The 14226-nt window shown below is 34.6% G+C and overlaps 1 long non-coding RNA gene across 1 annotated transcript in view; it reads left to right on the top strand.

The window, feature by feature from the left end:
- Positions 1-14226, top strand: part of LOC123002267 (uncharacterized) — a 60291-nt gene that overhangs the window by 23311 nt on the left and 22754 nt on the right. The window contains exons 4-5 of the long non-coding RNA XR_006412009.3: positions 8165-8377; positions 9283-9327. This is a non-coding gene — a long non-coding RNA (uncharacterized LOC123002267). The remainder of the gene's footprint in view (positions 1-8164; positions 8378-9282; positions 9328-14226) is intronic.

Below are 14226 nucleotides of genomic sequence, written 5' to 3'. Positions count from 1 at the left end.
TATACACATTGAAATAAAAGACAAAAGGGCAATCTTGCATAGACAAAATAGAAATAAATTAGGGCGCTGATTACTAAAATACAATATATGAAAAATGAATAATTTACATCACAAGTGGGAGAGATTCCTTGGATACAATTATGTGAGAAGAGCTAGATGCAGAGAAGTGTATATAATGTTACCTATTTATTACACAAAAATGGCAGAAATTCATTTTATGTGTGCTTACGTATATCAATAATAATACTATGAGCATGGAGAAAAGTACACACTAGGTTGTTAAATTTGGTTCTGTGGTAGGCAGAGAAGGAAAAAAAAAGGTGAAAGGAATGTAAGTAAAAAAATACTAAAGTGATACAAAAACAAGAATGTTCATTTCCAACTAAAAAATAACACCCCTAGGGTAAGATATGTGAAAATACGTGGGTGGATGGGAGGCTGGGGTGTATCTGGAAGGTTGTATTTAAAAAAGTTATAAAAATATTAATGATACTTCTTTCACGATACTGAGAACATGTTTTTATTGCTTAATATTTTTACAATGACTTTGTATTGTAAATATAGTGAGAAATCTATTAAGTATATGAAACTACAGGAGAAAGTATAGGAGATTTTTAAACAATTATTCTTGGATAGAAAATGTGTTAGGGTTTTTTTGTTTTTGTTTTTGGCAAGGCAGAATGTAACTATTCAAACTGACACTTCAAAATGTAACAATTTAAGAACATTCTCACTCACATACCTGAAAAGTGCCAGGGTAGTCTCGGTGTGTAGCACTCTTGGTACTATACCCAAGCAGGGCGTCAGGACTAAGTGTTTCTCCACGTCTTTCTGCATTGCTTTCCTTTATGTTAGGTTTGTTTTCAGGCAAGATCTGCTGAAGGTTAACAAGGTGGCCATACCAAGTTCTAGGCTTATATGCAACTAGGTGAGGACTCCAGTGAAGAAGTGATTTCTTTCTTTATTAAATGTAACAGCAATAGTTCCCAGGTTAATTTTCCCTAGCTTTCACATGGCCTGGGTCATGTGTTCCACCTCTGTGAGTCTTCAGATGCAGTTGACTCACCTGCCAAGTCCATACTTAAGCTAATCCTTGGAGTCAGAGTGGAGAATGCCCACCTGAACCATACAGAGTCAGGGTGATATCCTTCTTGGAATTAGGATGCCAGAAATCAGATGAACAGGAGTTGGGCAATAATCCAAGGTATAAGAGAAGTCTCTATTATGTCCTTCCTAAATGAGAGAGAAAATTAAACTTAAGTTTATATACCTTGTCCACATGAAATACATTACAAGCATAGTTAAAAGGTAACATTGAAAATACATACATTGCAATCAATGTTTAATATTTATATAGAGAGTCCCTGTAACTCCTGAGACAAAAAAGGATAACAAGTGAAAGAAAAAGGACAAAAGCAGAATTCTCACTTAAGAAATAATAATGGCCAATGAGCTTATAAAAATATTCTCAGGCCACATGGGTGGCTCAGCCGATTAAGCATCTGACTCTTCATTTTGGCTCAGATCACGATCTCAGGGTCATGAGATTAAGCCCCGCGTCAGGCTCCGCGCTCAGGGAGGAGTCTGCTTCAGATTCTCTCTCTCCCTCTCTCTGCGCCTGCCCCCACTCACGCTCTTGCTCTCTAAAATAAAATCTTTAAAAAAAATTTTTAAAACCTATTCCAATTAGTAATCAGTAATTCAAATGTGACCATAAGCTTTCAATTTTCATTAATTAAATTATGGGACTAAAAATGAAAATATAATAAATTGCAATGGTAAAACAGTCTACCAGAATAGGTTCTCTTACACACAGTTGATGGAAATATAAATTGTTGGAGCTTTCTTGTCTGGTGCAGCTTTTAAGGTTGACAAGTTGACAGTAATCTGTCGAAATTGAAAATGTGCAGGCTTGTCTACCATACAAAAATACTCATAAATACACACAAATGTCTATGTTACTGCGCCATTGTTATATGAAAAATTAGAAACTAAATATCAGTAGGATAATGACTAATTATGGGATATGATACTTGAATAATGTGAAAGTCCATAAAGGTATGAAATAGCTCTATATGAACAGAAATCTATAGCTCCCTAGACAGTCTTTATGTGATTTTATTGGAGTAATTCTGTATTTTTGTGCAAATACACACTATTCCTAACTAACCGTGCCTGTCAGTGCACATGTGTGTGTGTATGTCCATAGAGAAGGAGTGGCAGGATGGGCATAAATTCTCAAAAGACGTTGCTTTTGTGGAAAAGCAAGAGCATGGGGAAGGAATAGAAAAATATACTTTTTATAATTTTCAATTTATGGCTGGGGGAGTGCCACAAATGTGAAATAAATGTGTCATATTTGCAGAAATTATAGAAACCATCTTTCTGAAGCCTGTTGTTCAAAGAAATAGCAATTGTTCCTTTTGTTTTTACCTTCATTTCACAGACAAGCATTTTTTTCTACTTCTGCATCCTGACTCCATGTCTTCTCCAGCACCCCTAAGCCTCCTGGTGCTGGAAATATTCATGGAGGTGGAAATGCTAATAGAAGTAGATCTATACTAGGCCAGTTAGCATGGTCTCCATGGAGGTGTATCTCACACTTAGTAATTTATTTCCTATGATCAACACACCATTAAGAATGTATTGGCTGCTATTTCTTTTGTCTTCTTATATCTTTAGAATTCTCCTAATGTTGAAGGAGCTAAACCTAGAACACAATACACTTACTCTTGATGCTCACTTTCCTGACTTTTTTTCTTTTTTTCCATTTTAAATTAATTCAACATTTGCTGCAACATGGACGGGACTGGAGGAGATAATGCTAAGCGAAAGAAGTCAAGCAGAGAAAGACAATTATCATATGGTTTCACTCATTTATGGAACATAAAAACTAGGAAGATCGGTAGGGGAAGAAAGGGATAAAGAAGGGGGGGGTAATCAGAAGGGGGATGAAGCACGAGAGACTATGGACTATGAGAAACAAACTGAAGGCTTCAGAGGGGAGGGGGCTGGGGGAATGGGACAGGCCGGTGATGGGTATTAAGGAGGGCATGTATTGCATGGTGCACTGGGTGTTATACGCAAGTAATGAATCATGGAACTTTACATCAAAAACTAGGGATGTACTGTATGGTGACTAACATAATAAAAAATTATTATAAAAAAATAAAGTAATATAACTTTTAATGTTTTTTCTTTTTATTGTTGAAAATAGCCAAATGATTCACTATGAATCAGTAGTTACCAGAAAGTGGGATTATTACTTGCCTTCTTTTGGGATGGTCTGGCATACCTTGAGCTGAGCCTGTGGTGTCTGGTAGACCGGTCCTCCCTAGAGCAGGGTTGTGGCTGCCTGTTGGCTGTGGCCAGCCTGAGGGCAAGTCAGCACTACCTAAATAGCACCAAACGGGAGTTCTGCACAGACCTTCCAGAGAGCTATTTAATTGGAGCATGCCTATTAATGCAATACAGAAAAGTTATGCTTTTTATTTTCAATATAAACTTTTATAAAAGCTCACTTTTCTCATTTTTACTGTGAAGCCAGTTTTTTTGTATGTGAGAGTATATTACTAAAAGTATATTGTAAACAGAGGCAATGCTATAATTTGATTTACCTAAGAGTTTTTGCATGAACTTTTAAGAAAATACCATAAAGAAAACATACAAAAAGACGATACCGTAAAGAAGTATTTTGCATCTGTAATTCTAAGAACGTGGCTTACCATTTAATTCTTTTTTTATACTCTGCACACTCCTCAGTAATTGGCATTTCTTAACTAATCAAATCCATCAGCTTGATCATTTTTAGTGTTGTTTGCCTTCAGTTCCTTCTTGTTTTTCTGTGTTTGTTAATTGCCCTATTGTACTTGCCCTTGTTTGAGTAAAATACTTTTTAAAAATCACGTTGCCGATGCTGTGATGATATGAATGTTTAGCCTAAATGTGCCTTAAGGGAAGTTTTTGGTATCCAAAGTTTGGAGTATTTCAGACTTTGGATGAAGGAAAACTAAGTTCCTTAATGTAACTTTAATGCATTATTTAATGACTGCAATAAATTCTGATGCATTTTTTCTCTCTACAAAAGAAGAAAAATCATTTAATATTTAATACAATTTCTCAATTTACAATTGAGGTTACAAGTATTCATTTTCCTGTTCTTGAAACATAAACCTCTTCATTATACAAAATGGCTGTGAAGGAACTTTTTTTCAGTAATGAACATAATATCAGCTTTTGATTTAACAATTTTTAAATCAAAATTATTTCTTGCATAAAAATTTTTTACACTGCTTCACACAAAAGCAAATGCATAAACTTGATAGCTTTTTTTACCTCACATATTTTAAACTCATTTCTATGTTGGGGAACTGTGCTTTTTCAGCTTGAAGTTATATGAGGGAATAAGTAATTGTATGGAAGAAGAGAATACTATAAAAATGTATTTAACTCCTAGAAAGTTTGATAGAAAGCTTTAGAAAACTTCTATGAGAAAGAGTGCATCACCTGGTAATTTATCACACGATTGAGAAAAAAGGAAAATTTTGTCTTATTTTTGGAACTAGCATATGAATTAAGAAAAACAGACCAGAATAAATAAGCACCACTTGGAGAGTGGAGGAGGGGGAAGGCAGAGAGAAAAATAGTGGTGTTTCCTCTTTTCAAAATGTCCAGAAAGAGACAGTATGGGAAAATGTTTAGGTGACCCATACTCTTCTTCTAAGTACCTAAGTGTAGGACTAGGAGAGAGTGAGTAGGAAGCAGTGAAGGTTAGGGAGAACAAGTAAGTAGGCTTGGATTGGATTCTAAATGATGTTTACAGGGTAATGGACTCTGAGCTATCAATAAAGACCCAAGAATGACATCACATAAATAGAAGTCTGGGCAAGAAAGGCTTTTAAATAATAAAGAGCAATAAGGATTATGTTAGAATTCTTGCATTTGAATTAGATTTATTACTTAATGAGGTAGCAGGAGACTTTAGCAGGCTTAAGTTTGGGTAATGAGAAAGGGGAGACATTAACAGTATACAAGCTTATTAAAATTAATTACTGGAATATTCCATATAATTCCTATTGTTTTTGTTCTATCTATCCATACAACCATCCATCTCTACTTGTCTATCATATGCTTATTTGAAAGTATATAAACTATATCATTTAATTTCAGAAAGCAATTTTTCAAGTATGTGGTATTGAATTCATTTGGAGGAATATATTTACAGTCTAAATCATATTTGACAGGTGTTAATGCCTGGACATTCTTAGCCCTATGAGATAGGTCAGGTATTATTTCCATACAAATAAGGAAACAAACCCCCAAAATTCCCAAAGACCCCAGAAATAATTAATGAGGGGATTCTGATAATTTTCTTAAAGCATAATAACTGTAGTTTATTCCTATGTTTTATATTTTCCTAATATGAATCTTATTGTTGACAACAATCTGATATCCCTCTAGCTTGTCAGCTTCAAATTATTTTATTTCCCCATTCAGTCACTTACTTAAAAAAAAAAAACATGATGTATAGCAAACTTTGAGAGGGAATGGAGATGTAGATATTAATAGAACTTGGTTATTTCCTTCAAAGGACTGACAGTTGTTTCAGAAATTCTAGCATGGGAAATATGCTTTTTACTGATTTAAGTGCATTAAAAAATTTTAAATCATCAAAATCATGTTACAGTATCAAGTATCATAGGTCAGAATAAGACTGCTGAAGTTCAAATCTTAGTTCTCCCACTTTCCAGTTGGGAGTCTTAAGAAATATCTCTCCAAATGATAGAGACTGAGTATTACATGCCTCATGGCAATATTGAAAAGATAAATGAGTCACTTCATGTTAAGTGCCTGGAAGAGGACCTGGCATACAGTAAGAATTTGACAAGTATTTTCTCTTTTATCACTAATGTACATGAGTCACTCATTCATATGATACACTACTATTGTCCAGTAGTGATTATATCACTTATTAGTCTAAGTTATTACAGGTATCATACACATTGTATGTACGTATGTTGAGAAACATCTTAATGTGCAAAGAGTACGTGTTTAAAATAGCAGCTACTGAACACCAGCAGTGCTGTCAGTCTGACTGAGGACACAGTGATACGTGTGTGAAATGTGTGAAAATTTATGTGAGGCATCTGAAAATTTAAAGAAGGCATTTTAATTAAAATTTCTATAAAACCTGGGATTTGGCCATTGGTCATTTTGTGATTCCTGTGGGTGAATTACCCACTGGACAACTTACACACCAGAAGATTTCTTCAGATATTGCCTCCTACTGGCAGTCTTATTTAACAAAAGACCCAAAGCACATTTCCTCACTGGGACTCAGAGGGTCCTATCTGGAGGTACAGGTATTTGAGAAGTAATCTCACATTGTGCAAAAGCACAGACTTAAGAATTTGCCTGGTATGAATCCCACCCGTCCCACTACTTACTAGTTGTGTAATCTTGGGGCAAATCCTTCCATCTCTCTGTGTTCAGCTTCTTCCTTTGTTAAAAGGAGGTAAAGATTAATACTAACTTCATGCTTTGAAGAGGAAGTAAATTAATAAATGCTAAAAGCTTAGCGAACGTATGACCTCATAAATACTATAATAAAAACATTTGCCATTTTTTTCTCCCCTTTGGCTACTCAAGAGTTTAGCCGTTTTAGAACAAGGATTAAATTAATTCCATGCTGCCTGTATCCTGCTTCCACATGTTTAATTCAGTGTGTATTAACTCTGCGATCAAGGAACGGCCTCCATCTTTAAGGGCAACGCTCATCCCTGTGATGTTCTTTATCTGTTAAGTTCTTGCACATTATAAGAGAACTGGAATTAGCTTCCCTTGCTGGAGGGTCTCAGTCACCATTACCTAGGGTGCTAATTACTACGAGCAGATAAAAAGAAGGGTTCTCTGATAGGTGGCCTTATTTCCTAAAATGGCAGCTGCTCTATGACTGAATGCCCTATGGAAACAACTTTCATGGCAGGAACAAGTTCACAGACTGAGGGCAAAATCCAGTGACTCTCAGTCTCTCTTTACACAGGGCTGTGCATTTTTGTCCAGTTTCATTCCCCTCAAGGAAGTAGGTTACGGGTCTGTGTTAAAATAAATTGTTGGCAGGAAGAAACATCGCCTTCTGAGACCATAGGCCCGTTCATATGGGGGAGGACTCTAATCAAGGAACTTTGAGGAAGTCTCAAACTAAATCTTGGGAAAATTCCACCTCAGTCCTTTTATTTAACTTTCACCTGGTGGCAGATACAGAGCTTCTCCAGACACCTCAAGAAGCTTCTCAGTCAAGTGTGTCAGGTTTTCCTAGATCCTGTGAAGATCCTCCACTCTAAGAAAAAGTATGTTCTTTGCCTCTGAAAAGCAGGAGCCATTCCTTGATGGAAAATGCCATTCATTCCAATGTACCAAGCACTGAAGATAGAAAGAAATGCAAAGATAACACACTCCTCGTCTTCAAGTTGCTCATAATTCAGAATCACAAAATTTCAAATAATGAAGACATGAATGAATAAGTTACATGTGCTCAAATCATTACATCTAAATCCCCATTTCCCTCTTTTAAAATAAGGCTAATAGCACCATGTATCTCATTGGATGTAAGGTGGAAGCATTGACATGATGAATGGAGAGGGCTTGGGCAGTGTCCTGCGTAAAGTAATCATTAATTCTTCATTATGTGCATTTTTGTTATGCATGTAATATTCTATCGTTAGTATTGGATATATACCTCATTTAGCCATTAGTGTTGACCTCTATGTGATGGCATTCACAATGTGAATAATTAAAATACTTTGATAACTTTTATATCACTAACATTGCCAGCACAGTAAAAATCTTTGTGCTAAAAATTTCAGTCATTTTTTTGCTTAACACTAAGTAAATTAGACTAATTTTGCTTAAGATTAATTAAACAAGTTATCTTCTCAATGATTTCTATAAGGCTAGATCTATTTGAATAGAAAATTCTCATTGAAATAAAACTAAGAAATATCAGCACTTTAAAATGTTATCTGAGAAAAGTAGAATATAAAATGTATTTTGATTTGTTCAAACTTTGTAATATTACATTCCAAAAATTAGAAGTTACTATGTAAGAATTATTTTCATTTGTGTTGCATGTGTGTGCAGATAATACCTCTCTCTGTTCCTGCAGAACTGCTTCCCACCCTTTTCTACCTTTACTGGACTCTTTTGGGTGCTGGCTTCAGTTTGTGTTCAACCAGTGGGAAGCCTGAATAGGAGGTCAGGATGGTTATTGAAGCCTCACTTCTTTGTAGGGCCATTTCAACAAGGCTGTGTCTCTGGTTGAAAGGTCACGGTTCTCCAATATGACCCTGTTTCCATCATGATCTGCTACTGGGTTGAGGTAAGCAGCTATTCTCTGCACACTGCTTAAGGTCCCAGGGTAGTAACAACAGCTGTTGCTGTTAGCTCTGAAATAATGCAGGATCTCCTGAGGTTTCCCTATATTCTGCCCACACTTTAGAAATAGGCCCCCCTTTTAAGCTCTTTGAATTATCCCAATGTAAGTATACCATCTGTTCATGCTAAAATCCCAATGAAAACAAGCAATAAAAAAAAGGCAAATGATTTTTTTTAACATTTAAAAAAACTTGTCTCTGAAAAGAAGGAGAAAATCTGTACTTTTAAGTTTGAGTTGGGGAGACAGAAAGCACAAGGTTGAGAGTCTAGTCTCTTAGAATATTTAAGACCAAATTCTGATTTGGTCATTTATCACTTACAATTTACTTTATTTCTCTACAATCCAATGTTCTTATGAAAAGGGTTAGTAGCAAATGGTCGGTGGCTTCTATCTCATACTATTGATGTTAGAATTATATAAAAAGACATATGTAAAGTATAGAGCATAACACCTTGCACTGGGTAATCTTTCAATGAAGGTAGCTCCTACTTTATTATTTGTATCTGATAACACTGTAAACAGTTCAGGCCTTAAATTATTTTCTTTTTTATTACCATCACAAATTTAAACACTACGAAAAAAATCTGTGTGCACATTTTGAAGTAATTTTAAGTTATAACTCCATTGTAAAATTAAACATGCTCTGAGTCATTATATTAAAAATATTTTTTTAACTATCTATTGTAACCTGTAATTTTTAGCATTTCTACTACCTCCATAGAATATTACCTGGTAGAGTAGAACAATTCTAACAAGCAGAGTTAGATTATAAATAACTAAGACATTTACTAACCTTCTTTCTATAAAAATGTTACTCTAAACTACTGTTATTTATTCTATCCTCACAGATACTTTACTTGCCTGGGAGGTTCCTTGGGAACTGCTTGAAGCAGGTAACAGGAAATTCTGTGGGTAGGATTCAAGGTTCATAACCAGAGCCACATCAATTTTTTATCTTTTTGAAAATATTATACTAGAGTAGATTTGGCTTCTTTTGCAGGGAAGGGTTCATAATTTAAGCTTAACCAAAATCAAGAGAACAGCTATTATAAAAATGAAACACTGTATATAATACAAATATATATCCGTTGTTTATTTTTGCAGCCCTGAGGTCTCTACAAAAGGTATTAGACATAAGTACATATAGTTGGCCTTATATATATATATCATAAACTGTCAAATCAACACATAGTATATTATATTTACAACTTATTTTCTTTAGGCAGCTTGATTTTAGATTTATAGTGCTATTGTATTTTTTACTGAAATTATTATAGGGTTAATACGTTTTAAAATAAATATGATTGGGCAAGTATTTTTCCATGACATTATAAAAATCTTGAAAACACCATTTTACTAGAATAATAGCTATATAAATTTGCATAATTTATTTAAACACTTTCTGTATACTTAGGTTCTTGTCAATTTTTCTGTATTTTAAATAACTACATAATGATAATCCTTCTAAGAAAGTATTCTTTTTAAGACTTATTTATTTATTTGAGAGAGAGAGAAAGAGAGAATGAGCAGGGGAAGGAGCAGAAGGAAAATCTCAAGCAGACTCCATGCTTAGCCCGGAGCTTGACCTGGGGTTTGATCTCAAGTCCCTGAGATCATGATCTGAGCTGGAATCAAGAGTCAGAGGCTTAACCAACTGAACCAACCAGGTGCCCTGTAAGAAAATATTTTTATAGTTATCAGATTACTTTCTAAGAATTTTTGAGCGGTAATAACGGACTTGACTACAAACCTATTTAGCTCTAACAATATACTGCTTTATTATTTTAAGTTTTACAGATTTTCATACATAACAGCAGGAAACATTCTTTCCTTTTTATTTTATTTTGCTAGTTTAATAGTTGAAGGCTGATATATTACTGATTTATTTGCATTTCTTGTTTTACACTGAGATAAATTATTTTCTCTTTGGAGTATGCTATTTGTATTTCTTTTGTGTACTATGCAGCTTTTTTCTTTGGAAGTTTTCTGTTTTCTAATGCTGATAATGAGAAATAGACAAGTTGTACTTTTAAAAACATGAGATACCCGTTGAGGTTAAGAAGACTAGGTGAACTAAAATCACATAGGGGGAATCCTCATTCAGAAGTAAGCTGATATATAAACAGCTGCTTTTCAGAATGAACATATTTGCAGATGTGGGCATAGGTGTAGGATGAGACAGTGGACTGTTGCTAGAGAAAGGGAAACCAGCAAAGCTTTTAACTGATGTGTGAGACTGGAATGACCAAACATGAAGAATTTTGAGGACTGTACAACCTTGACCAAATTGTCAGACTCACTGCTGGTTAAAGGAGTTAGTGGGAAAACTGTGGAAAGGAAAGTAAAATCTCCCATAGACTTTCACTGCTTTGGAGTGGAAGAACTTCCCCCTGTCAAAAATAAATTGGATTTAAATAAAAGCAAAATAAGACCAGAGATGAAGATTCTGGAATGAATGAATTCACACTTAGAATCTACAGCCAACATTATGTAGGAGCACTGATTCAGGGTTCAGATAGAGGTTCCAAGTCCAGTGTCAGAAGGTAGGTGCTGAGGACCATAAAAACCATCAGAGATTTTATGTTTAGTGTGTGCAGTGTGATCAGGTCAGAGGATGGAGGAGCCCTCAAAACCAAGAAGGAATTTCCCCTCGAAACACCTGACAAATTTTGAAATATTATTGGGCAGAAGCTAAAGAGAAAACCATTAAACAATTATCTCAAGCAGAACTAAACCCTCATAGTCTTTCAATATGGACAAAGACCCATAAGATGCTCAATTAAAGGTCCTGAAGTTCTACAGAGTTGTAGCTTAATGATGGTTAACCAAACGTAGTTGAGTGTTCTAAAACTTCCACCCTGCTCTAAATGAGCTGAATCCTAGATTGGATGGACATGACCAGCCCCAAACTGGATGGGGAAAGCAGAATCATCTCTGGTCATTTGCAGCCTCTAGACTTTTTACATAATGTATTTGCCAAATGAAGGGTGAATTTTTCAGGATGCAAGTTCTGCATCAGTAATTTTTTTTTTACAGAACATGAAAAGTAAAAACAAAAAAACAAACCCCAAAAAACAAACAAAAAACCATGAAAAGTTATGACTATGATAAATAACCTAAAGAATAGACAGTAGAAATAGATGAATAGATGATCAAATACTGATGTTAGTAGATGAGCTTATAATAATTGATATGTTCAAAATAGAAAAAAAAATTGCCAACTGAGATGAAAGAATGGAAATTTTCACCAGTTAATAGAATCTAAATCATTGTCATCCTCAAATATTTTAGAACTGAAAAAATGAAATATTTGAAATTAACTCAATGGATGGTTATATTGTTTATAGCATGATGCAGCACTGATGAGGTATAAGGCACATGAATAAAAGATGACCATACTGAGACCAATAAAGTAGAAAAGGGCAAGACAGAACACAACATAAGTGATTTAGACCATAGGTCGTACGGTCTAACATATAGTTAATTAGAGCTCCCGCAAAGCCCCATTCCCAGACAGTTGTTACTTTGTTTGTTTGTTGTTTGTTTGATTTTTAGAGAGACAGAGCACATGGGGGGTGGGGCAGAGGGAAAGGGAAAGAGAGAGAATCCCAATCAGGCTCCATACCCAGCACAGAGCCTGATGCAGGGCTTGATCTCACAACCCTGACATCATGACCTGAGCTGAAATCCAGAGTCAGGGGCTTAACCAACTGAGCCACCCAGGTGCCCTAACAGTTGTTACTTTGGACCTTTTTGTTCCCTGCAAAAACCCTCTTCACAGGATTGTCTTTATTTAACTTGACTCAGAGGTCACTGAAGGCAAATAGGACTATCTCCAGAGTATTTACCAGCAACAATTAGCAGCAAGTGTTCAACACAACTGTGGTGGATGATAGCTGCCTAAAGTGTCCGCACCACTTGGGGCAAATGGGAGGCTGGACCAAAAAACTGAAAAGGAAAACCTAGGAAGTAATAATAATAATTAATAATAAGTTCATACAAGCTTTGAACATTTGTCATGTATTTCTGGTGATCTAAAAGGACAAATGCATATGCAGGGTAGTGAATTTGTCTGGGAAAGACCTTGGACTGTCCTTATCTCTCATTTGTTTTAAGGCCCTATGGAAGCAAGAAGTGAATGCTGAGGCAGAGTTGTATACTGTAATGAAGGCATGTCCCCACACCCATCTATAAAACCCTTCAGCAGTGGCTAAGAGATTTACTGCTTCAAGGCTAACTAAATTCAGCAACATACAAAACAGGTTATACCCCATCACCAGTTGGGTTATTTCAGGAATGCAAGGTTGGTTGAACATCTGAAAATCAACTAAAGTAACACATAATAAAGACAGAAACAACATGATCATCTCAATAGATTCTCATCTATTTGAAGCATTTCATGAATATCTATTATCCTTTCATGAAAAAATTACTAGTAATAAAGAGAATTTCCATTAACCCAATAAGGTCTATCTATGAAAAACTCCAGCTAACATCATATTTAATGGTATAAGGCTAAATGTTTCCCTTTAAGATCAGGAATTTATATACAAAGGAATTTATATACAAAAATTTATATATATATATAAATATATATAAAGGTATATTTATATACAAAGGTAACTGTTCTCACCACTATCAGTTCTGAGAGTTCTAGGCCGTAAAGTTTGGCAAGAAAATTTTTTAAAGGCACTCAGATTAGAAAGGAAGAAGTAAAATATCTCTATTTAAACACAGTATGATTTCAAAAATTTACTGACATCAATATGTTGTGATATAAAGAGAGCTGAAACAAATTTCAAATAGTTGAAATCACTGAGAGTAAATAGGTCTCTGATCACAAGAGTTTTAATAAAGTTAAATAAAATGGCATTTAATAACTTTAAAAGAACTAGAAAAACACACAAGTCTGGAATTTAAATAAGAGTGTTCTATATAACAAGGGAAAGGTGAAATCAAAATCAGAAAATAATTTGAACTGAATTATAATTAAAATATGTATATGACATATCAAAACTTACAAGTTATAATGCAATGCTTAGAGAGAAATGTATAGTCTTAAAGGCATATATAGAAAAGAAATGCAAAAAAAAAAAAAAAATCCAGTGATTTAAGCTTTCATCAAAAGAAGCTAGAATAAAAAGACAGAATTTTAAGTAAAAGGGTGAATAGAAAATGAAACAGACATCAATGAAATTGTAAATACACACAAAAAAACTGAAAGCTATTTCTTTGACAAGATTTTAAATATTAATTAATTCCTAGCCTGGTAAGAAAAAAGAGGAAATAAAAAGTATCTATACCAAAAACACAAAAAGGGTATCACTACAGATTTCACAAACACTAAACCAATAATTACACACAAAAAATCCACAATTTGAATCTGATAGAAAAAAAAAATCCTTAAATAAAATGCAATTTTCTGAGGTTAATAGAAGCAGAAATACACAATATGAATATGCTGGTATCAACTAAAGAAGCTGAAAATGTTACCGCAAAACTTCCCACAATGAAAATTTAAGACCCATGAGTTTCAGCAACGTTTTTTTCCAAACGTTTACGGAAGAAGCAATAGAAATATTCCACAAACTCTTTAGGAGAGAAAGAAGGAACCCTTCCCGGCTCATTCTTGAGGAGGAATAATTTTTTTACTGGTATGTGACAAGGGAATTAGAATAATAGAAAATGACAGACCAATCTCTCTCACAGATATGGATGTAAAACTTACTAAATAAAGACAGCGAATGGAATCCAGTGAATATATATACGGTCACCAAGTGGAGAAATACAGG

Source organism: Ursus arctos, unplaced genomic scaffold (genome assembly GCF_023065955.2).
Source record: "Ursus arctos isolate Adak ecotype North America unplaced genomic scaffold, UrsArc2.0 scaffold_3, whole genome shotgun sequence".
Classification (NCBI taxonomy): Eukaryota; Metazoa; Chordata; class Mammalia; order Carnivora; family Ursidae; genus Ursus; species Ursus arctos.
This window is presented reverse-complemented; position numbering and strand designations above follow the sequence as displayed.